We start from the raw sequence: 25,054 nt of genomic DNA on the forward strand, positions 1-25,054 counted from the left end.
GTATCGAGGCAAAAGGGGAACAAAAAAGTTTAGAGTGGGAAACAGTCCTCAGGAGGGGATTCTTGAGTTAATAATAAATGTTTTTTTTTTAATGAATCTTTTGTTGCCTTATTTTTAGTCAACAGCCATTTTCTCCTTCTAACTACAAAGGCTCCAGAAGGTTCTAGTTTGTAGTGTACCTGTTAACAGCGCCTGAAGCTGAGACCTGGAGGGGGGAGGCGGGGAGGTGGTATAAGGAACCTGTAGGAGATGCGCAGTAGTTCCCACAGGCTGATCTACCCAGGATAATGGAAATTACTATTGCACAACCCCAGAATCTTCACGTGGCCTGACTTCCAATAAACTGTTCCCCTCCTCACCCCTTGGAGAAAGTGAAATAAGACATTAGACTTTCAATAATCTCATATGGTGATGATCAATCAAAACCCAGAGGAGAAGGCCAATTTACAGAAATTGTATCTGCTTCACTGGGCGGCTGGAAGAAGGGAGCTGATAAGAACACTGTGCTCGCCTTTGATGTGTGAAGTTGCCCCAAAATGACAAATGCCAAAAAGAAAAACAAAAACACTGCCTGTACACACGGGGTCTTTTCAAAGGGAGAGGGTGCTCTGGAGAGGCCTGTGCTGAGGCAGATCACTGAAGGGAAGCACATGTATAGGCCACATAAAAACGACTTATTTTTATTATCTTTTGGCTATTTCAAGTTGGCATTTCCATCTTTCCTGTTTGTGTTATCGCCAATGAAGTTTATTTGCTGAATTAACTTTTAATGGATCCTCTACTTTGTTCTTCAAAGTTGGATTCTGGGACTTAGGCCTTTTTAGTCCGGACCCCTCCTGCCTTTGTGACCAGCTCTCACCCCCCCACCCCCATTCCAATCCTGGAGGTGAAGGGCTCAGCCTCTGTTAACTCCTTGTCTGCTGGTGTCTTTTCCCTGTAGCTACTAATCACCTCCTTTTGATCATTGCCAAGTTCTCAGGTTGAAGGAAGGAGAAAGGACCTCTTGACCATTCTGGCTGGCTTTCCACATGAGCCTGAAAATGTCGACAAATTTGAAACATCTGCCGGCCTGCTTTGGTCTGATTGCTAAAATATGCCGACCTCAAGCCCCCGCCCCCCCGCCCCTTTTAATCTGTTTCATATTCACAAATTAAGCATTTAGTCTGGGTAATAAATCAGGGCGGTTTACGAGGTTTACACGAGACAAACAAGCAAGCAGGGCACAACACAAGCCCCTGGAAGCGGCGTGCGCGGAGCTGCCAGGAGTCGGGAGCCCCACGCGCTCGCACGCCGAAAGCAGCCCCGGCGCGCCCTGACACGCCGCCAGCACCCACACTTCGGCTGGTCCCCGAGCGGGCGGAGCGGAGAGGTGCAGGGGAGCAGCCCCAGCCTGAGCCCACACCCCTCCAACCTTCCGCACGAACCCGCGGCGCCCGGCGCGCCCCAGTTCTGGGCAACTCGGCGCCCCCGCCCCGCCAGGGAGGGGCCGCTGGCATAGGCGACAGCCTCAACCGGTACACACCCTGCGGTGGGCCCATTAAGCCGAGAAGCCGAGGAAACTGGATGCCCCCTCCCCCACCTCTTCCATCCGGCTGGGCTTGGCCTTAAAGATCCCAGGCCCACAGTCGCAAGCAATACGAAGGATCCTCTCCACATCCACGTGTGACCTCCACTGAGCCTGGGCGCTAGGCACCGCCCCCCCACCCCAATCTCTCCGCGTTGCCTCCTCCCAGGTTTCGGTCCCAGCAGCCACAAAGCTACTTTCAGATTCAGAAAGGGTGGGGGGGCGGGGGAAGGGCTCTCTTTTAGAGTGGATCAAGGCTTAAGAGAGGCACGGGGAGGGGAGCAAAGGCACCAAAACAGGGCTCTGGGCCCCGCTGCAGAGACCCGCGTCCGGGCTTTAGTGACCACCCAAACTCAGGGGGCTTCAACCTGTGTGTTTCCCGCCCTCCCCCGTGCATCAACGAGAAGTGGACCTGGACAGGGGGTCTCAGACCAGTACCAGCCTAGGACCTTGGGAGACTCTGAAGGGAAGAGCGGCTCCAGGTCACCCCGTCCGAGCCTTCGGCGCCGTGCCATGCTCAAGTTCCCTATCGATTGGCGTTCTCAGCGCTATCGTGGCGGCAGAGAGACGGAGGGCGGGAAATCGGGAAGCCGGAACCTGCAGCCCACCCTGGACCTGAGAGGGGGGCAGGCGTAAGAACAATTCCCCCATCTCGCAATACAGTACACGCATGCATCGCCCTTCCTCCTAGCACACATTACGACTGCGAAAGCCATTACCGCCGGCGCGCGAGAGACTTTTTAAATATTTACAGCCCGCTCTCCGCACGGTAGCCTGATCCATCTTGTGGGCGCGGAGGCGGGGCGCGGGGCTCCGCTCCGGGGGAGGTGCGGAGTCGGGGCGGGGGTTCCAGTCGCCTTCCCCCGCGGCTCCGGGGTCCGCCCGGAGCTCCCCATCTTGTTCCCCCCGCCAGGTGGGTAGTGGGCCGGAGACTGCGCGCAGCGCGCCCAGGGCCCTGTCGGGGCCTGAGCGGGCGGGGGTGGGGGTGGGGGCAGCGTCCAGGAGGAGGGAAGGCCGGGAGGCTGATTTAAAGGTTCTCACCGGGAAGCGAGAGAGGCACAGACCTGAGAGCCGCCGCGCGGTGAAATCCGAGGAGCTCTCTTGGCGAGGAGGGGCTGTCAGAGGCCATTTATCTCTCGCCAGAGTGGAGGCTCGGCTCCCACACCGCCCGCGAGTAACAATGGCAGCGATCAGCAGCTCTGCACGCGCTTCAGTGCATGAATGGATTGCGGAAGATGCCTGCGCTCTTCTTCGCTCAGGCGGCTCTCGGAGCGCCCCCTCCCCGCCCGCCGCCCCCGCCCCGCCGGCCTCCTCCGGCCCGAGAGCGCGCGGTGCGCCTCGGGGTTCGCGAGTCCGGCCCCGCGGCTCGGTCACTCTTACCCGGATCCCCCGCCGCCCTTCCCCCCTGCCGCGGCTCCCAGGGCTCTGGCACCTTGCCACCGAGTGTCATTAGGGGCTGAAACTTGACACAAGCCTTCCCGACGCAGACACCCCCGCCAGCCCCCTCCCTCCTTCGCTCCCCTCGCGGCAAGTTTACTTTCAAGGAGTTGGACGGTGTTTCCGCCTCAAAGGCCGGCCGAGTGAGGGTTCCAGGGGGAGGGGCGGGCTCGGGTGTCTTCACCTGCCCCACGGCCTAGAATGTTCGCAAGCCCCCGGCTGGCCCCCAGCCCGAGCGCCCAAGGCCCGCTCCCCCTCCTCTTCGTTTTGTAGCGGCTAATCCACCGAGAGTCCCAGCGATCCCCACACGCACTCCGGGCACCCCCACTCGGACCCACACGTCCGGCCACCTTTCGGGTCAGCGGCACAGCCGTGTACTCCCAATTCTCAGAGGCTTACAGTTCTCAGAACGCCACAGACGGCGCGAGGTGGGCCGCAGAAGTGGTTCCCTTTAACTCTGCCAAGGTCTCATAAAAGTCCCCCTCCAGGTGCTGCCTAGGGCTGGGAGCCACGAGGAGCGCAGTGAGCAATACTCCGAGCCCTTCTGGGTTTGCTTTAAGGGGAGCTAAACCCAGAACCTCGGGATGTTTCAGTCCTGGAGGTCGCCAGGCTCTGGATGCGGCAGACTGAAGCGGGGGAGGGGGCGCCAGGGGTAGGCCCTCTCCGCGATCCGACGGCCGTACCAAGTAGCCAGCGAGAAGAGGCTGGGTTGTGCCTGGGTTGAGGGAAGGCGGCCACACACGTGCGCAAAGAGCAAGGCACCGTAAAAGCTGAGACGCACTCGGAAAGGCAGAGCGCGCCCGGCCGACCCAGGAGACTGGCGAGGGCAGGCGAGAAGCTGGCAGCGAGACAAAGCGGGAGGAGAGAGCCAGGGAGGCTCAGCCGCAGACCCGGAAACGCAGGCAGCAGCAGACGCCCGAGCCCCGACGCGGAGGCGTGCGCAGCCAGGCCCTGCCTGGCATCCCTGGGTTTGCGAGCCCAGGGACGCTGACGCGGACTCTCGGCGGGGCCTTCTGCCAGACCTGGTCTCTGTTGGGCCTGGGCTGGCTCAGCGAATCAACTCGGGCCTTCCCATTAGATGGTGGGGCCCACGCCGTGGCAGTGGGCTTAACTGATAGGGACCCCTCTGGTCCCCGCCCCTCCCTGAGCCCCGGGACAAAGGTGTGGGTTTGAGGAGGTCAGCACTTTGTCCAGGCAAGAGTACAGCCCTCTAGTGTCCACCCTGGGGGCCACTGGCAACTGTTTATCTGACTTGCAGGTGCTGGGAGGCCACCACCCTCAATTGAATTGACATTCCAGCTTCCCCATCGCAAAACCCCTACGGCAAAGCCCATGCCCTGACTTTCCAACAACTGGGAATCGAGTGGACTTCCCACAAGGAGGAACAGTGTCATGTGAGAGGAGCTCCTCAGCCTCAAGTTCTCCGCTGCTCCCTTCCACTGCCTGCACAATGGACCCAGCACGCCACTCCTACTGGGCCAGGAGAGCCTCTTACTCACTGATCTCCCCTCCACTTCTCCCCACGCTGCCTGGGCAGCCCCGGGACAGAAGTCTCTGAGCTCACCTCTCCAACCTCGAATGAAGCTGAGCGTTTTCTCCAGGCTGTTGACTCTGCGGCACGCTGGCTGTACACACACACACCACGAGTTGTTCTCGCCCTTCCTGGGGGCCTCCCTTCTCATCTCCCTGCTGGGCGCCCTCGAAACCTGACTACTCAGCCTGAGTGCAGAGCCCTGGCAGAGTGGGGAGCCTGGAGGACCAAGGGGAGGTGGCCAAGGGAGAGAAGGAGAGGGCCCGTAATGGAGGAGGGGCCCCGCATGCCTGAGAGAAAAGAAGCCAGCCTGCAGCCACAGCCTGGAGGAGAGGGGGAGTATAAAGGGAAAGCCAACACTAATCCCTCAGCCTACCTACGTGGGGCCTGACAGTTTACAAAAGCCTTTTCCCTGAATATTATCTCATTCACTCCGGGCTATAAGGAAGGTAGGGCAGATAGCGTTACCCTCACTGACAGAGGAGAGAGATGACGCCCAGAGAGGTTAAGATAGGTCTGTACCAAGGTTGCAGAGCTAAGAGTGGTGGAGGAGCCCCCAGGCCTGGGGTTTCCTGCTCCCAAGTTCACGTTCCTGTTCAATAGCTCTGTGTGTGTGAGTCTGGGTGACTATCTGTGTGGAGGGGAAGGTGGGGGGTGGCTGGACAGGAATGAGCAGTCCAGTGAGGGAAGTCCAGGAAGGAAGGACATAGCCTCATACCTCTTCCTCTACTCAGGTCTCAGCCAGCAGCCTCCTGCTCTTTCCGTAGCAGCCTGTGAGCCGGCCCCCAACTCGCCTGCCCAGGGGTGAGCTGTCTGTGGCTCCAGCAGTGGCTATTCCAGAGGGCTTATATCTTTGGGAGGCCCCGCTCTGCTTGTCTGCTCGGCTCTCCTCTCTGCCTGTCATCCCCACCCCCAGCCTCGGCTGCAGGATGCCTTGCGTCCAACTGTGGTTTCCGGGCAATAAAACAACTATTAAAGTCTCAGGCACGGCTGGTGATTTGCATCACATCCTCTCGTGCATGGATTCAATATTTAATACACAATATTGAATACGGATATTAAAAATCAATAGCTGAGGACCCCTGGGGAGGCGGCACAGTGCGATCCTGCTTCAGAAACACAACCAGCTCCTCTTAAAAGATAGGAACGGCAAGTTCAGCCAAGCTGAGCCCAGCGCCAGGGGAAGTGAGGAGTAGTGGATGCCTCGCAGCTTCCTGATCTACTTAACTGCATCATTCCTAAGTCAGGCTAAAGGGAGGCCAAAGGAACTATGTGCCCTCAGGCTTTACTAGCTGGCAGTGGAGTGGGGTGGGGTAGAATTTGTTTCCAAGCTAGCTACCAGGTGGAGATGCCCCTTTTGTTGCCATTTGCACTTTGGTTTGGTTTGGTGCAGGCAAGCACTCAACACTTCCACCATGATGGCTCCTTCCCACCACCGATAGGCCCCACGGAGAGCTTCTGGCATAAGCTTTCAGGGAGATGGACCAGAGGATGCCAATGGCTCAGAATATTCTTTGTACAGTAAAAGAAATGTTAATTAAGCTCGGAGTCACAGGGTCTTCTGAGGCACCACCAGTCTTCAAGACAGAAACCCTCAAGCACATGACCTGCCAAAGGGCCTGGTGATGGCCGGCTGGTGACAGGACGATGACGAGAAGGAGGCAAGACACTGACGCGCTCCTGATCCAGAACAAGAATCTGGATAGCCTCCCGGGACACATAATTATCTTTTCAGGCCTGAAGAGGAACACAAATTACTCTCTTCTTTATCAAAACACAGAAATACACTTTCTCCTACATAGTAACAAGGTTCTTGCACACTGGTAGGGAAGGGGTGAAGAAGAATAAACATTTTTGAGAGAAGATTCCTTTTTTATCCAGTACAGAAAGAGAAGAGAAACTAACAGTGGGAGACACACTTAGCTTATCTGATTGTAAGGGCCTGGACGTTTTTCGATGCCAAAGAACTAGGTGAACTTGACCCACTGAAGTGCCATCCTAGACACCAACTTACCACATCAGTTTTATAGATTCCCTTTTTATCAGAGCTTAAATCAATATGGATGGAGTTGGAAACCTTGCTCTGGTTATAAATAGAAAGGACACCTCAGGAAAACCCCAAAGTGGCAATTTGGGTAGAAGTGAGAAGGGAAGGAAAGAGGTGTTAGAAAATGACAGTTAATGAGCCAGTGGCCTTGCCTCTTTGTTCCCTAACAGTTGTCAGAGAAACCATCAAAGGGAGGGAACAGGGGCCCTTCTCAGAACCGTCACAGGAAAAGCTGACTCGCTTTCTGGCTGCTGCAGATCCCCTTGGTGGTGGCTCACAGACCGGCCCCCTGGGAGTTTGCCTGTGTATATTTATGCGTTTTCGGGCTGGTGGTGCACGCACTTTTTACAAAATGTCAGGGCTGGGCCTGTGAAACCCACTACCAAAAGTTCTATTCAAAGGAAAAGATGTTCTAAGGCAGATGTTGTATACGGAACAACTGCTCCAGCATAGTCAGCAACATCTTCTTGGGTCCTTCAGCACTACCAAACTCCCTCACTTCTTCCCACCTTGGCCGTTGGCCAGGCTCTGGGCCTCCTCTAGACCCATGCAGACCTGATGGTTTGCACACCCCACAGTTCACTCGGAGCAGGGACATATGACCAGGGTATGAGCCAGCTGGCCAAGGGGGAAAGGAGGCTCAGCTCCAGCAGCAGGGGAAGGGGGGACCCAAAGACCCAGGGTACAAGCTCAGAACCCACCAAGGATGACACCTCCCCCTCGGACCCACCTGGTACTCCAAATCAAGACAAAAAATGGTGGCCTTGTCCCATATTGGTGGGCTACGCCTAAGGTGGAGGCGGCCTCTGTGGCATGAAGAACCTACACATCGGGTCCCAAACTTGCAAAGGGTTTGGAGGCAGGAGGTGGGTATCTTCAGGCCTCCCACCTCTCCACCCTTCTGAACATTTTCCTGGAACCAACTGAAGCTGCTAGTGGAGTTGTTCCTGAAGCTCCTCGGGAACTGTCGCTACCTCCTGGTGCACGACTGCAAGGAGAATGGCTTTCTGTCACAGAATCCCTTGGATAGTATTTGCATTCATCAAAACAAGGGGCCTCAGATTCAGGGGCAAAGCCTCACAGTTCCGATACTGACTCTGCCTTCACTCCCACACCTCGCAGAAACACACCCCCAAACTACTGGGGTGTACACCGAGCTTGAGGCCAGGGTCAGCGGAGGCACGGCCCCCACCACCAAGTTGCAGGCCAAGATAACAGCTGCGGGAGGGGGAGGGGAGCCGCAAGCAGCCACGACCGAACGGTTGCGATCTAGAAAATTCAACAAGAGGCCGCCGCCAGCGCGGCGGCGGCGGCGGCTCCAATTAGCTGAGCCAACTGGGAAGGCAAAGAGCAAGGCGGCGGCCCCGCCGATCGTGCCCGGGGCGACCAGGCGGGCGGGGGCGCGGGGCCTCGGAGCTGCCCGGGCGGCCCTCGCCCGGCCCCTCCCGCGGGCTCTCGGAGCGCGCCTGGTGTTTACACACTGTCCTTCCGACACGGGATCAAGTTTCAGGCCGCGCTGGAGGCGCCGGGGGCCGGCCACAGGCCCGGGAGAGGGGAAGAACTGGAACGGGATCGAAGGCAGCGCTGCGCGGACCAGAAGGCCCGGCGCGCGTGGGCACAGCTAGTGCCGCCATCCCCTCGGGGGTGGGGTCAAGGGAAGTCCGGTGGGCAGGGTGGACAGGGACAGGTGGGACTGCGGAGAGCAATCCGGAGGGAGAAGCATCTCCGAGTCGCTAGAGTGGTGTGCTTTACTCACTAGGGCCGGAGAACTAAGTCCCGGTGAGGGGCGGGGAGGCCTACCCAGAAGCCGGGCGCCAAGAACGCTCTGAGCGCCCCTCGTTGAGCTCTCCGCTCTTTCCCCCCAGTACCTTTGATACACTACCAGATGGATTCAGACCATTGTGGGGCAGGAGAGGAGCTAGAAGAGGAACGCGCTCGCAGAGACCTCGAGCCACCCCGCGCGCCCTGGCCCCGGGGCTGTCGAGGCCTCGGGCCGAGTGCCGGAGGGCTCGCCGCTCCGCGTCTTCTCTTAGCTGGCAGCGCGCGGGTGCCCCATGCTGTCAGGCGGCGGCGGGTATGCTTCCAGCAGCAGGCACGCTGTAAACAGCTGCGTGCGCGCCCTCCCCGCCCGGGCTGGGAACCTCACCCAAACACCATGTCGCCTGCTCTCGGGCTCCCGGCTGAGGCTGGGGGTGAGGGGGTGGGGAGGAGGCGCAGGGGGCGAAGCTTTTGTAGCCTAGCCGGGAGAACCCGGGCCCCCACCCCACCCCCAGGCCAGCGGGGCCCCGGAGAAAGCGTTCTGAACCTGCAGGGGTGCGGGGTGCTGCGGGGAGGGGAAGGAGTCAGCGCCTGCCCCCTCCCCACTGAATGTCTGCTTTGTTCCGGAAAACAAGGGAAGCATTAGGCTGCTGCCCCCGGGGAAACACAAAACTTCTTTTTGAATCTCGGGAAGGGCGGTTGACTGCGCTACGGGGCTCCCGAGACAGACCGAAGAGGGGAAAAGCTGAAAGGGCGGGTGGAGACAGGGAGACTCCGGAGGGAAGACGACGGACAAGTGTGGGGCGGGGAAGACAGCCGCTCAGGGTGACCGGGCGGGAGACCCGGGAACCCGACTCGGCGCGAACGTGCCGCGCGAGTTCCAGCGAGCAGCCGGCCCGGCCAAGTGGCGCCGGCCCAGCCGGCGGCCGTGCCAGCTTCCTGCCCTGCCCAGGACCGCGGAGCAGTCGGGGACGCCGCCGCAGGCTGGCCCGGAATCGCAGGACAGCGGGGTGAGGGGCGCAAAGCTCCCAGTTAACCCCAACCAGAACTTTGTGCATCTTATTTGCCCCTCATCCGCAGAGTGGGCCCGGATCCAAGACCTGGGGGGCCGTCGACTGTGGGCTTACACTCTTGGAGAAAGGAGGGGGGCAAAGGCCCAGGGAGCTCCCCCGCGCGGGAGGTGGGAGACTGTCTGAGGTGTCTTTGGTCTCGTTTGATGACCGCTAATCGGATCGGCTCCCAGGCCCGCTGTGCCGTTGCGAGGGGGCGGGTCACTTCTGCCCTGGCCGGTGCGTGCGGGCGAGGGGACAGAGCGAAAGCAGACCTGGAGCTCTCGCTCTCCAGCTCCGGATCTTCTCCCGACCGCCACCCCTCACTTCGCCTTTCCAACACCTAAGGAAGGGGAGGACACCCAGGCTCTGCCCCACCCTCCGCGGGGCGCTCCCCTCCGCCTCGGAAGCTCAGAACTAGAGCGAGGGTTTTCCCCCTTTCCCCTGAGCTCGCAGGGTTTCCAACTTCCTCTAAACCGCCCTCTCCGCTCCGAAAAGCCCCGAGGAGAGGAGCCGAAAGGAAGCACGCCGCTGGTCTGCAAAATGAAGACCATGTGTGAGGACGGCGGCATCAGAGTGAAGCCGCCGCGGAGTGAGGGGGGGTGGGGGTGGCGGCGAAGCCCCCGCGCGGCCGGAGGCCCGGGACAGCAGCAGCCAGCGCCTCTGCTCGGCGTTGGGGACGCGGAGCCGCAGTGAAGAACAGCGGAGAGGCTGGGCTGGCCTCGTGGCGGGCAGCAGGGAGGGGGTGCGGGGGCTGCCGCGCCGTGGGGGGCGGGGGGGCGGGGACGCAGCCCAGGCTTCCTGGGCCGCAGCTGCGACCGAGGGCGCAAGAGCAGATCGTGCTCCGCGGCGGCGGCCGCGGCGGCGGCGGCGGCTCGGGCCCGCCGCGCTCGCAGCTGAGAATCAACAAAGGGAGGCGGCGGACGAGCGGGGGAGGGGCGCCGCAGAGCGCTCGCTGGCTGCTGTGGAATAATAAAAAATAATTAATAATGATAATAAGAGAAAAATCCCCGGGCTTTCATGGCTCTGGGTTTCCGTGTGGCTGCCGCGGGAAGCGCGCTGTCCTTGAGGCGGCCTCTCTCGCCTGGTCTGCCCGCCCCTCCCCCTCCCTCGCCCCCTCCCCTCCCCAGGAACCGGGAAGAGAAAGGTCTGCAGCTGACAAATATTATCCATTCTCCCCATCGATCGCGGAGTGTACAGATGTGAGCGCTTGATGTGCCCGCGGAGCGGCGGATCCTCCCTGCTCGCTCGCTCTCGCCCAGGCTCCGCTCGCCGCCCCCCTCCTCCCCCTTTGTTCTCCTCCCCTTTCCCTCTCTTTAAATAGATTTCAGGGCGCTGCCTGTTGGAGAGCAGCTGGCGATCTCTCCCGAGAGAGGGAGCGAGCGCAGCCCGAGGTGCCCTGTCACCAGTCTCCCCTCCCCCACCTCGCCTTCCCGGTGAGGTCCCACCCCCCCCACCTTTCTCCAGTTTCCGAAAGAGAAAACACCGGGAACACCCACGTCCACTGCACCGCGAGCCTCTCGGAGCCTTTGGACCCCTCGCGCTGTCCCCGTGCTGGTGTCTGTGTGAGGAGGAGGGAGGGGGCGCAGGGAGGGGACCCAGGGACGTGCCGGAAGAGCCGAGGGTCGGGATCTTTCTCCGGCAGCAGCAGGCACGCAGCCCCGGTCACGCTGAGAGGGGACAGTTTACCCATTAGGGAAAGTCGGCGGAGGCGGCCCTTTTATTCCTCTTTTGCAGATGGCAGATTAAGCCAGCAGCGTCCGGCCTCAAAGGGGCCGGCCGCTCGGCTAAGGGTTAACCCGTCGGCCGGTAATCGCAGGCACACACACACACTCACACACACACGAGCGGGCGCGCGCGACGCGCCCTTCCCGCCCGCCCGAGCGCCCGCCACAGCCCGCAGTGCGCCCGGGGCTGGAGTGTGGGGCGGGGGGGGGGACTCGGGGGGAGGGGCGGGGCGGGCTTAACCAGGCCGCTCGGCTGAGCCGAGGCCACCTCGCCGTCTGTCACTTAAATGATTGTCCTCCGCTCCGCTCGGTGCGGTCAGTACGGGCTGTTAACAGGCAGTTGCAATCAGTTTCCGAAAGGTCAGCCAAGGTCCTCCGGCTCTCGCAGACGGAAGGCATTACGAAACCGCTTTTGTATCTGCAGGCACTTTAGAAAAAGACGCGAGGAGGGGCGCACCGCAGCGCCGCGGTGCTGCGAGCCCCGCGAGAGGGGCGGGGGCCGTAGGGCGGGGGAGCTCGCCCACCCCCGCCCCCCGCCGCTGCCTGGACTCGGCGGCGGGGAAACCACACCACGAGTGACCCAGGCCCTCCCGGCTTCGATGGGGAAGCAGGAAGGAAGGCGGGGGGGGGGGTCAGGCGGCAAGGCAAGGAGGAACGGGAGGAAGTGGGAGAGGCGTCCTGGCTCCCCTCCTCTCCTGGCCTTCGGCCCACCCCAGGACCCAGACCCGGGCGGGCGGCCCTGGGTGCCTCAAGACCCCGCTCGGACTCTCAGGTTCTCCTGTCTCTGGGAAGTGGGGCGGGGGGGAGGTGCTCGGGGAAAAAGACCCTCGCAGAGCAAGCGAGTCCCCGCGCGGTGCCTGAAGAAGCTGCTGCCGCCGCCGCTAGAAGTCGTCCATCAGCAACCAGTCCAACCTGCCAGTGATAATGTGCGATCAACACCAAATCACCCCCGCCAGGCGCGATCCATCATCGCTGCGCGCCGCGGGCCCGTGTGAGGCTGACTCCGGGCTTGGGGTGGGGGGTGCGGAGCAGGAGGCTATCGCCCAGCGCATTGGGACTCTCGGCGCACCTAGTTGCCCCTTCGGGAGGCCTGCATCCCGGCGTTCATAACTCTCCAAGTTCCCCAGCCGCAAAGTTCAGACCCGGTGGCACCGAGTTCCCAGCACAGGTCACTTAAGAGCCCTCACGCCTTACTATCCAGATAGGTCACACCCTCCCTTCCTCGGAGCTGCCCTGCCCGTCCCCTCCCCCTCCTTCGAGAAAGCCTGGCTGGCGGGAAATTAATATTTAATATCGTGAAATTGATTAAAGGGCTGGAAGCCGGCGATGGGGGTGGGGGGAAGGGTAGGGGCGTAATTAAAGATCTGAGAGTCGTGGCCGCTCCTCGTCTGCTCTAGCCTCACGCAGCCTTTGTGAGGTCGAGGCGGAACTGCGCTAGGCTGAGCCCGGCGGCCTCGGGGCGGTGGCCGGTGCTGCCCAGGATCTGGCCGGCGCCCGAGGGTGGAAGGCAGGGGGCGGGCTGTCTGGAGGTGGCCAGTTAACCTTAGCGCACCTGAGGCTGTGCCTACAGCCGCGCTTCCCATGCCTGCTTGTACCGTGGGCTCCTCTCGGCCGCAGGAGCCTGAGGGTTGGGTGCTGGAGCTTTTCGCTGCGAGTTCGGCGCCGAAGCGCCTTCCCGGCCCGGGGGGCCCAGGAGGGTTCATCTCCCCTTCGATTCCAGGGTCCCCAGCGCTGCCTCATACCTCGGGCCCCACTCCGAAGCCCCGGCTCCAACCTTTGACTGGGGTCTTCTGGGCCTCCCACGCCAGCCTTTCGGAAGCCATGAGCCAGATATAGCCAGTTCTGTAACTGGTGGCGAGGAGGAGGGGGTCCTGAGGCCGAGGCTGCCCGGAGCCCCCGCCGGTTCTCTCCCGTCCAGGCCCCACCCCGGGCCGCTCACAGTCAGCTGCACTGCAGATGGGGCCTGCCGCTCGAGGCGGCGGTCTCCAGGGAGCCGTCACCGAACCAGCTCCGCCGGCCGCCTGTCGTACCGTTTATGGTTACTGCGCCTCCCAGGAGGGGCACGGGGGCTGGACATGGCTGGAGGTGGGTGCCCCCGGGCCACCCGAGCTGGCGCTACTAGAGGAATTCGGTGGGCGCAAGGTCAGCGGTAACCCTTCGGCTCGGGCTACCGTGTAGAAACCGGATGGATTTGGCTCCGTAGTAGGATGACCCCCAGGCCTGGCTCCAGAGGGCCGCTTTGAACTTTTTCTTGTACACGTTTTATTTTTTTGGTGAAGCGGCCTGTCTGAAAAGTACCAAGTGTGCAGAGGGGATAAAGCACAAACACTATAAGCAGCGTCTTTGGCCCTAATCAACTGGGGGCCAGGAGGGCCCACCAGGCTCCAGGCCAGCTAGAAGGAAGGTCAGGACCAAGGATTATTAGGCCCAGTCTTGGGTTTATTGCTGTACTTGAACAAAGCACCGGCGGCTCCCTAAACTGGAGCGAGAGAGAGGTAATTAATAGAGGGGCTGCAGAGGTAAAGAAAGGCTGGTGTGGCGGCTGCCTGGGTGGGTGGAGGAAGTGTTCTCCATGAGAATAACCAGTCGGTGCAAACGTTATGCAGAACGACTTTATTTCACCAAAACAAAACAAAAAAGTTCACTTTCAGCTTCTCACGCTGAGCTGATAAACTACATGCAAACCTGGGATGGAATCTTGAACCAGTGGGAGGTGTCAGGCTGCAATTTACAAAGGGCGAAGGGAAGCTTTTCCGGGTACCTCTCCGTTTCTACCATTGTGATTCTACCGGCATCAGCTACTCCCTCGGGTGGCCCTTCTGACCTCCCAACCTGAGCCCGAGGCGAGATCACTCAGAAGGCACCGCATTCATCAATGCCATTTCTGGTAAATTGGACCTCAGGTTCTGGAGTGTCCTAGAAGGCAGGAAGCTTACACAGTGCGCATACCGATGTCAGAGCAAATGTGATGGGCTGCTCACATTCTGTAGCCTCTACTGAATTATATTACGGATTTCCCAACGAGATGTACCCCATTTTCCAAGACATTCTTGATTTCAAGAGCTCTGGGCCTGTATATTAATTGGGCGCGATCCTCGATCTGCGGTCATGGGTATTGTGTCACTGTACACCAAACGTATGCACCAATCGTGTCCCACGCCTTAGCGGCCGAGCTGCCAGGGTGGAAGGAAATGGCTTGGGGTTGAGGTCTGCATCCAGTGGTACCCACTGGTCCGCTGTCCACTGTGTCTAGTCAGGCAGCCATCCTCCTCGCAGTCCTTATCTCAACCAGGACCTGTCCCTACTTCCTCCTATCGAGAGTCTGGGGGAGTTGGGTGATAAAACATCCCTTTAGGCGTCATCCAGGTAGGACGCTGGGCCAGGGAGCTTGTCTGGGGAAGGGGCAGGACTGGGTCCTCACCGGTCCCCTTAGGCCAAGGAGGAGCGGCCTCCCGCTAGGAGGCCCAGGCCCAGCGCGCAGGTTCTCGGGGGGCTGTGCCCGCCTTTCCCCCGGGCGCGGGCTGCACGCCGGCCGCCATCTTAGCCCGGGCGGCGCGGGCGGTGCTGCCCCCGGCGGTGGGACCGCAGAGCCGCTGGCCGGGCCCAGGCTGCAGTGCGGGCGTTCCCGGGGCGCCGTGCCCCTTTCCCTCCAGAGGCTCCTCCGCGCAGTTGGTCACGGCTGACCCCTGGCCCTGGGCGACCGCTCCTGGTTAAAGCGCAGGCTGTGGTCGCCCCTAGCCGCCACGCCAAGGCGGATTTTAATCCCGAGAAACGACAGCAGGTTCCAGGACTCCTGAATGGTCCACGCGGTGTGACCTCTCCTGCACTCAGCGGCCCGCAACTTGGGCTGCTGTCATCCTGGGGGGCAAGGCCTGGAGCACAGTCCCCACCGTCCAAAGGGTCTCTGAGCAGCTTTGAGGGCAGAGAGAATTTGAAAGTTATGTCTCTTTAAGGGGTCTAGGTTGAAGAAGACTCACTCTACTTTTCCGCCTTTTGACAGGGTTTTATGGAGAGCTTGCTCAGGGCTAGGCACTGACTTAGGCTCTAGGGGAATCCAAAAGTACAAAAGTGAATTCTGTAAAAAGGCACCCCTGGCCCTCAAGTAATTTACAATCTAGCTGGGGAGGCAGACTTGTAAATGACTAACTAAACACAAATAAAAGGCAACGTGAAATTAAGGTAAACAAAGGGCATGAATCCTGCAGCAAATGGTCTGGGGAAGGGCCAATTAATTGTTTTAAAAATAACCTTTACTTCTAAAAATGGAGAATCCACTCTGGGAGGGGAAGGGAGGATAAAAATATGCTAACACTGAATAGTTTCAGGGTTCCAGGGAATAACAGTCATCACTTCTGAAAGGTTGCTGTTTAGGAAAATGGTGAAAGTTTATTTAAACTAAGCAAAATACCAAGATTCAGAAACTTAGGATTCATGTCTCTGCTCCTGACATCAACTGAGCTGTAGAGATGCAGTTTTCCATCCAAACACAATACCACCACCTCCTCCCTCCCTCACTTTGAAATCGGTAAAACTCCCATCACACTTCATAAAAAGCAAAGTTTTAGAAAATAAAACTAAATGGAAGATGAGAAACTTCTAAAAAGGTTTGCAGCTGGAAGACAATGGGAATGAAAAAAGAAACACACAGAACAAAAAAAGATCAGCCTTTTTGCAGATGGGATCCAAGATGTGAATGCAAAAAAAACTGCCCCAAGATGATTTGTAGAGAGGTTGGAGAGTGTGGGAAAAATCAGTCATAGGTCAAAGAAAATGAAGCAAATAGAAAAAGGAGGCAATTATTAACTCCAGGGGAAAAAAAAATCCTACAAGAAAGGAAACGCAATCACTGAAGCTCATCTGCCTCAGCAATAAACAATCCATATGTGGTTACAAAGTAAACACTGGACATGAATTTAATAAGAAATTATGGTACAGGTCTATTGTGAGGGTGGGGGAGGGGAAGTGTGACAAAGAGAACTAAAATCCTCCTCTACCACACCAGGAGGTCAACAGATGATGTTATTGTGGATTTTTTCCAGAAAAGGCCACATCTACATATTACTTAGAAAGTTTCTTCTAGCAGAAGAAACTGGCAGAACAAGGGAGAGGGGTGCTTTCTTATAACAATCCTTTACATACTATTTGGGCTTCATAAACTTTGGGCAAATAATTCCTTTGTGAAAAATACAAATTAATTTTAAAAAGTAAACTCACATATAACTATAGAAATAAAAATATAGAAAAATAAAACTGAGAACTCCCAGCCACAATGATGTAACTAATGTCCTTTGAAACTGTCTTTCTTCAACATACCCAGTTCCAATTATGCAAAGTATGGAAAGAAACAGGAAGGCAAATGGATTTAGAGCGCCTGGCCTGTCCATTCCTAGCTATAAAGAGCAAGTCACCTAAATTTGTTGTTCTCAGGAGACGCCATTTCTGGCTTTACTGTGAAAATACCTTCCCAAGTATTAATGGAATTTCAAATACCCACACTGTCCACTATAGAAATGAACAGGCGCAAGCTTTACAGGGCTAATTTAGAAGGCTTCCAGAGGCTTCCCCTAGGAGCCTACTGCTCACACCAGAAAAATCCCTCTTTGGAGTTAACTTTGATTAGGAATTGCTTTCTCTGGACGATCCTCCACTTTTAAATGCAAATTGTCTTTGCCCATTACACGTTAATGTGAATTTCAGTTCACAGGTGACCTGTTAGGATGTCCAACTCTATTGCACCACCTGTTAGGGTCTTCCACTCAAATGGCTGCACCCACTACATATAGTCCTGCAGCTAACAACATCCCTGAAAGGCTTCACCTTCAAAACCAAAGAAAACATCCCCCCGCCCCCACTTCAAATCCCACCTTGCTGGCTAAACAAGAAACATAGGTAGGGTGACACCCCTGTCTTTTTTTTTTTTTTTAACTCCAAATAAAGCCTAGGAAGGATCTAGTAATTCAATAATTTATGAACACTGGACCATGCAGATGAGAGGGGATGAAACAAAGAGCGAATAACGGGCCTACTGCTCCAACCTGCTCAGTCAACGCTGGCTTGATCTACAGCCTAAGGCTGGCCCGATCTGCTCCCAAGATGCCCTTTTGACCCCCGTCCTGTCCTGTGTCACCGTCTCTTTTCTTAGTGATCAGAGAGAAAATCTGTTTTGCCTCTGCCCTGAGAACAGAACTGCCACTAGCCTATTTGCTGCTATCAGGAGCACTGGAGAAAAGTGCCTCTGGGCCTGAATTCCAGTCCTCACTTCCTGTGGTGGCTGGGAGCCTTAGTACAGCACACGAGCTACACAGCCCGACCTGGCCCTACTCCAGAAGCCAGCTTCTTTGGGGGGCTATACTGAAGGTTGCTCAGTTCTGACGCACAAGGTTCCTGCTCCATTTGGGTTTCTTTGGTTTCCCAGCAGAGCAGACCTGTTTTTCAGCCCTGTAGACCCCTAATTACCTGAAGAGAGGCTGAGGTGAACCAGGTACATCCTGGGAAGTTGGGGTGAGGTCAGGAAAGGGGCAGGTCAGTCAGAGTTTAACTGGGAGTCCTCCACTAACTCAGGGATTTCAATTTTCATTGAGATCTAAAGACAGGAGCATCCCGCCCCAAAGCCTTGCTGAAAATGAAATCTTCATGAGGAAAAAAGGAAAGCCAGCCAGAGGGTGCACATGCCTTTTGGAATTTAAAAAACGGGAAAATGATGAGATTTCAGATTTAGGGAAGGCGTGTCACATTAAGGGAGCCAGAGAAAATAATAACTGCCAATTCCAAAGCAAAACAAAATCGTGTTTTTCCACTGCGTTTCTATCTCTGTCTCCTAGTCGAGCCACAATGAAATAGCAGATCAAATAGCAGATCAAAGGCAGAGGCAAATACAATTATGTTGCCTGTGAAACCCCTAGCATGAAATTAGAAGTCAAACTCTCCATTCAGGGGTTAGAGACAAGGATAATGGGAACCTGGGGCCCTAGAGATGTACCCAGCCCCTTTCAGTCACAACACTATCCATGGTGGATATTTAAAACCACACCTGGGGGTAGGGGACAAACAGTAAGTATTAGAGTCATTTATTATTAGAGCAATGTATTATTTTTTTCCACACTTTAGCAAATACACTGGCTCTGTACCACAGACAGGTATCTGTATGTTGAAAGAAAAAAAAAGTGATTTGCAAGCAAATCATGAAAATAATGTTGCCTGAGGCGATGAAGGGTTACCACAGATCCCCCTAAGATGGCGGGTGAAGGATGGTGGCAGCCAGATTCCACAGTCCTGTCCTTTACCTGCTTTCCCTTTCAATGCTGAAGGGCCTACAACCCAGCTGATCCCACCAACCAATTCTTCCTCAGTCCTTCCCACACATCACAAGCTCACAGAGAGAGCTATCCTTTGATATCGTCTATTTTCCATAAGACCCATATTTGCTTTATGGCTCTATTTCTTTTACCCTGGCCTAATTTTAGCTCTCTGTCTCTCCCTCACCCCCCATATAATTTATGCAGCCTCTTGAGGGTACAAGCTCCTATTATAATGTAGACTATTCTGTTTAGAGCCAGTGCTAATTAAGCTTAGCTCTCAAGAGTGCCTGGCATGGCTTGCTTTCTTCTTTCTTTTTTCCCCAGTGACCATAAGTTCTTTGACACTCCTCCCAATGAGGGGTAGGTCTATGTCCCTTTGCCTTGAATCTGAGTGGGCCCGTGACTCATCATAGGCAACAGAATATAGTAGAAATGACGCCACATGGTTTCTGAGGGTGGGTTGGAGGAGGTGATGCTGGAAGGCTTGTTTTTGGAGCCCTGAGCGGCTGCTATGTAACTTCAAGTCTTGCTGCCCTTAAGCTGCCATACTGTAAGGAAGCCCAAGCCACACACAGAGCCCTGTGCTGGTGCCTCTGAACACAGCGGAGGTCCCAGCCAGCAGCCCGACAAGTGGGTGAGGCAGCCTCCAGATGATTCCAGCCCCCAGAATCTCCACTGAATTCTGGACCCATTGAGTCCATAAGCAGAATTCAGTTGCTTTCACACTAGCTCCCTTGCTGCTGACAAGCTCTGACCCTCACTTCTGATAGTAAGAAGGGGAGGTCAGTTTTATAATATGCCTGCTGGAAGGCAAGCTGGATTAAAATCACAAGTGTGGAGGGCAGGACACATTTCATCACAACCCAAATCCTCCACCTTGGATGGAACAACTTCTTGTTCTTTACGGGATCCCTGGAGGACAGACAGTGACCTGTCTCCCTCTCAAATCTGAACTCACATTTCCCCTAAAGCAGGGGTCCTCAACCTCCGGGATCTAATGCCTGAGGATCGGAAGTGGAGCTGATGTAATAATAATGGAGAGAAAGTGCACAGTAAATGTAGGGTGCTGGAATCATCCCACACACACAGTCCCTGGGGGTCTGTGAGAAAATTGACTTCCACGAAACTGGTCCCTGATGCCAAAAAGGTTGGGGACTACTGTCCTAAAGGATCTGGTTGAAAGGACCCCAGTTGTTGTTACCTCCGAACCTACGCTGGCTGTACAAGCGAGCCAGTTCATGGGGCAGGAGAGCAGGACCAAACATTTCCTCCTCCCTCCCACATTTTTCTTGCCTCTTCTCAAAGGTTCTCCTGTCAGGGAGGGGGTGGGATGGAATGCAGAAGGGGAGTCAGCTTGCTTCATTTTCTTCCCAATTCCTCCACAAACCCCACATCTTCTCATTCCCTGACCCCCAACTACCCCATTGCATTACAGTCCAGACATATACATTTTCATCCCTGATACTCAAGGTCACATTGGCTTGGCCATACCTACAGAATCACCCAGCAGCCCTTGGGCCTCTCCCTCCCTCCGATCCCCCTCTTTCTGCTTCCCTGAGACAGGTACTCAGAGTCCCTGCTGCCCAGGCAGCCCACTGACCCTCACTCACAGCCTGCCCTCCTGGGAAAGTGCTGAGGGAGGGGATGCCAGACATCTGGAATGTGGAAGACTGAGTGGGGGGGCATGGGGGGCCAGGTCCTAGTTCCCCTACCCCCACCACACACACCCAAAAAGCATGGCAGCCAAGGGGCAGGAGAAAAGAACAAGCCACCTGCAATGTGCAGACAAATTGGCCAAATTGTGTGGGGGGTGGGGGATGAGAGGCGAGGAGCTACTGAACAGGCCAGAATAGGCCAAGAAGCAAAGAGAAGAGGCAAAGAGAAGGGCCCCTGCCCTGCCAAATGCCAAGGGGTGAACTTGTCAAAGATAAAATACAGCCATCCTTGATGGCTCAGCAGGTAAAGAATCTGCCTGCAATGCAGGAGATGCGGGTTTGATCCCTGTGTTGGGAAGATCCCCTGGAAAACATGGCAACCCACTCCAGTATTCCTGACTGGGAAATCCCATGGACAGAGGGCACGGGGTCGAAGAGTCGGATACGACTTGGCACTGAGCAGATCAGCAGAATCGCGAAACAGGAGCTGAGATGAATGAAGCCCAAGGGACAGTTCTTCCCCAGATCACAGAAAGCCAGCACCAACTGGGGTTATTTGCTACCACTCATCTCAGGTGGCTTGGCCACAAGAAGCCCTGCAGAGGAGCACACAGGGGCCTGGGCCCTGCCCCAGAGCCTGAGTTCAAGGGCTGACATGCCCTCCCTCGCCCAGCTCACAGCCTTGGGGCTGCCTGCCCGCTGAACAGTGGGGTCCTAGTGCTCCAATTCCCAGGGCTATGGAACACACATTTTAGAAACAATTCCCTGCTGACCCAAATCCCAGGCCCATGAGGTCTTCTTATGCTTCAAACAGTATCAGCCCCAACCCTCTGTCACTCCTTCAAGAATAAGCGCACAACAGTTATCAAAACCTTATTATTATTATTGTTGACTAAAACCTCATTATTGCTTTACATGCAATTACTTCACACGTCTTTCCCCAATCTAGTGATGCAGGCACTCTCATGCGCATTTCACAAATAAGGAAACTGAGACTCAAAAAAGTTACATAACCACTGGAGGCAGAGTGTTAGTTGCTCAGTTGTGTCCAAATCTGTGCGACCCTACGGACTGTAGCCAGGCTCTTCTGTCCATGGGATTCTCCAGGCAAGAATATTGGAGTAGATTGTCATGCCCTCCTCCAGGGGATCTACCGTACCCAAGGATCGAACCTGGGTCTCCTGCATTTCAGGCAAATTACTGCTGAGTCACTAGGCAGAGCTCCCATCTTAAGCCCAGATGTGTCTTGCTCCAGAGCTTTCCACCACACCTGTGATCTCCCAAACATTTTGACCACGTATTTAGTGCCAACCTGCACCAGGCTTGCAAAGATAAATAAGACAGTCTCTGCCCTTGGGGAGTTTGTAGTCTAGTGTGGGAGACAGAAGCGCTGCAATAGGATAGGATAAGGGCTCTGAACGTGGGGGTAGTCCAAGTACTTTGGAGTGCTTCTGAATATCTTGATCATTATCACCCTTTCACCTCTCTGCTACTTTCTGAGTCCCTCTGGTTCTTCCTATCCTTCCTTCAGCACTAGCTGCTGGCTTCTCGTCCTTGCTGGTTTCTTTCCTCCTATCAAAGGAGTCTGTGCTTATACACCTGGCAGGGATCCTGGCATCATACTTGTCTGGAAGGGCTGCCTTGGCTATGGAGATGTCTTTGGCTTCTGGGGTCCCTCTGGGAGGAGCTAGGCCCTGTTGGTCGACCCAGGCTTCCTCCAGTGGGACATGGGCACAGGAGCCTGGACACTGAGCAGGCTGGTAGGCCCTAGCAAGGCTTTTATTGAAGCCTGTTAAAGGGCTTTGGGCTTCCTCTGATGAAAGGCGCTTAAGTGCATCTGGTTTTGATTACAGGGGAGGAGAAAGCCAGGCGGTCTCTCGGGGGTTGGACCCGTCATCTGGCTCTGCCTTCCTCCGGGCAAAGCAGGCTGCTGGTGAGGCCAGGAGGCCAGGTGTGGGGGGCAGGCAGGAAGCAGAGCCAGTACAAAACCCTCCAACTCTGCGAGTCTCCTGACTCCCAGAAACAGCATGGTGGCTAAGAGACGTCAGGCTCCTTTGATAAAGTCAAGTTTAGAGTCGCTGCTGGCCACCCCTGACCAACTGCTCTTCACTGATTTCCACCCCCTCATCTCCACAATATCCTCCTAAGAACCCCTGACCCTCCAACAACCTTCCCGCCTGGCTGCTCCCTCAGAAGAAGTTACAATAGGCTTCTGCCTCAAGGGCTTCCGCAAGTGATGAAAACTAAGGAATGCAGACTTTTAAAAGTTAAAAAACCCTTAATGTTCTCTTTCTCCTTTTCAACTAGCCAGTTATCATTCCCCATAAAATAGACGTCGTTAAGGATTCCACTTCACTGTAGCTGACTACGGTGCATTAAAGGAAGAGATTAGTATTAAAATAGGGTGCCTGTCCTGGACCATCACCAAGCACCCCCAAAGCCGCTCTGTGCCCCGCACCTGTCCCCGTGCGGGACTCCACGTGGGCACAAAAAGCTCTTGGGGGATCGGATGGGTTAACCGCAGGACGCGGTTTTAGGAACGAAAATGCATTTTCTTATTCCCACTCTGATTTAATCCTGCTGCGTGTTATTATTGTCAAGTCTCTTCGCACCATCGTTTCTAAAAAGAAAACCCGTGGGTCTGCGCTGCCCTTCGCCGCCTGCTCGGCTTTTATTGTGCACGCAGCCCGGTCTGCGTGGATCCGGCACGTCGTGACCGCCTCGCAGGCGCGCACGGACACCCTCGGATTGGCATTTCGATAAGAGCATTGTCTCAGCGGCGACACACACACTCATGCACACAATCGAGGGCTACAGACCCCTGGCCAACCCTCCTCGCAACCCGTAATTAGAGATGACCTTTGCGAAAGGCAATTAAAATATGGTAATATTCGATGCGCTCGCCCCTTTTCAGACAGGCAAACACACAGGTGTTGGCTTCGGGAGGCTCCACCTGGCCCGGCCAGGAGGCCTCCTCCGGCTTATGAATGAACTCTTTCTCCCGGGAAGCTTCGACTCCCCGCTACCTACGCGAGCGCGGGCTCCCCCCCTCCCCCACCAGTGCTCAAGCAGCCGGGAGCTCGCCAGCGGCGGCGGGGCTTTGTCATCCGAACGCACACACAGACACGCACACGCGCGCACCCGGTCGCCACGGGACCGCGGCAGCCGCCGCGCCGCGTCCTTCTTCGCTGCGCTCCCCTCCCCGCCCCCTTTTTTAAGAGCTGCTCCAAATCCTTTCTTCTGTCTTTTATGTGTGCGGTCCTTTTAATCGAGGAGCTCGGAAAGCGTTTTAGAGAGGCCTCCCGCGGGACGCAGGACCGCAGGACTCGGGACGCGCGCGGACAGGACGCGTGGGCAGCTGGGCTTTGTTCTGCCCTTTGCCTGGGTCCCCAGGGCGTAAAAGCCTCTGCTGCGCGGGGGCCTACCGGTGAATCGGCGGGCTAGCACCAGCCCTTCCCAACCCCCACCCAAACTGGAACGTGAAATCCCCTTCGGAGTACACTCCGGACTTGATCCGAGTGGGGCGCATCGCCCTGGGGAGGGTCCCGTGGTCACAAGTGGCTCTCCCCGGACAGACAAATGTGCAGTGTCATTATGGTAGTTCCTGTTGCTCCAGGCCCCGGGGGTGCCCTCGCGGCGCGCACGCACCCCGCGTCTACACGGCCTGGAGAGCGAGAGGGGGGCTCAGAGGCTGGGACTCCCCGGGGGGCTGCCTGGAGGAGACGCCTCGTCGGGCCCTCCCGCACCTCCCGGCTGCCTTCCGGGACCGCGAGCACAGAGCCAGGGCGGCCTCTCGCCTTTCATTACCGGGCCTACGAAAGCAGCAGCCCAGGCAAATATGTAGCTATTAAAATTAATCGCCCTGCGTTGTCAGCTGAACATAATGCAAATTATTTATGGGCTGTCTGCGCAATATTTATCATTGTGCAGGCTCCAGGCGCTTCATGCCTCCCGGCCTCCCCCGCCCGCCCCGGCCCGCTCAGGGCGAAGCTGCGCGCAGATTGCGGCGGCCAGAGGGCTCTGGGCACCCGAAGGGAGTTCCGAGGGCGAGGCCGCGCATCAGCCTGCTTTACAGGCCGAGGGCCTCACTTTGGTTTCCAACACTCATTCCACATTTGCTGGAGGCCTACTACGTGCGAAATTAGATGACGGGGGGAGGAAAAAAAAACCTTGGGGAAATTGGAACCAAAGAGACAAGCTAGGGCCGGAGGGGCGATACAGGCCGAGGCCTCTTGGCTGCCCGACTGAATTTTCTGTGACCTAAGTCTGTCCTCCAACTCGGGAAACCCATGTTTGCCGAAGCTGGATTTGCACTCTGAGAAACCCAGAGCATCGAAGGTGCCCAAGAGTACAACGCCGTCGACTGGAACAGGAATTCGCTGTCCTTCGAGCCTCAAAACTTGTTTGCAGATCGCAGATAACAGATTAACTGCTAATTGTCGAAATCGGCCAACCATTTAGTTTATCACTGCTGGGGGCCCCTTGGTATTCGCTGCACTTTTTATATGTAAAAACAGCCTTGGTACCTCCTAAACGGCTTTTGTGTGGCTTTTGTTTCTCTTTCAAATACGGTGTTTTAAAAACCAGCAGCAACACGCCACCCCACCCCCTCTCCAACCCAGCCTTCTCGTAAAAAAAAAAAAAAAAAAAAAACCCAGGAGGAGAAATAATCTATAGGACAATCCCCCCCTACTGGTCGGCGCTGGCGTTAGGGCTTTTTACGCAGATCGAGTCGCCCTGGGCTGCAGAGGTAAACAGGCTTTCTGCACCGTTGCTAAATGAATCACGAGGGGAAGAACGGGGGCTGCGGGCGAGCGGGGGAGGCCTCAGGATCCGGGCTGGGTGCCAGGGAGGGGAGGACGCAGCCCGAGGGGCAGTGGGGTGGAGGCGAGTAGACCCTGCCCGGAGGCCTCGGGCAAGGGAGGGGAGAGAATGGACGGTGGGCGGTCCAGCCAAAGGCCCCCGTTTGCAATCTGCGAGGCAGAGTG

At 56.6% G+C, this 25,054-nt stretch overlaps 1 protein-coding gene and 1 long non-coding RNA gene across 4 annotated transcripts in view; one reads left to right on the top strand and one right to left on the bottom strand.

Moving 5' to 3' along the window:
• Positions 1 to 25,054, bottom strand: part of BCOR (BCL6 corepressor) — a 118,872-nt gene that overhangs the window by 86,474 nt on the left and 7,344 nt on the right. Inside the window, exon 1 of one of the 3 annotated variants that reach the window (XM_027533115.1) lies at positions 2,629 to 2,773. The exons of 1 other annotated variant lie outside the window; for it this stretch is intronic. The gene's annotated coding sequence lies outside the window, so the exon portion shown is untranslated. Of the gene's footprint in view, positions 1 to 2,605; positions 2,774 to 25,054 lie in introns of those variants that run through there. One more of the 3 variants, XM_027533117.1, reaches the window with a different exon arrangement.
• On the top strand, positions 1,747 to 5,515 carry LOC113886727. Its single transcript, XR_003509536.1, has 2 exons — positions 1,747 to 2,477; positions 4,260 to 5,515. It is a non-coding gene; the product is annotated as an uncharacterized LOC113886727 (long non-coding RNA).

This window comes from Bos indicus x Bos taurus, chromosome X (genome assembly GCF_003369695.1).
Source record: "Bos indicus x Bos taurus breed Angus x Brahman F1 hybrid chromosome X, Bos_hybrid_MaternalHap_v2.0, whole genome shotgun sequence".
Lineage (NCBI taxonomy): Eukaryota > Metazoa > Chordata > Mammalia > Artiodactyla > Bovidae > Bos > Bos indicus x Bos taurus.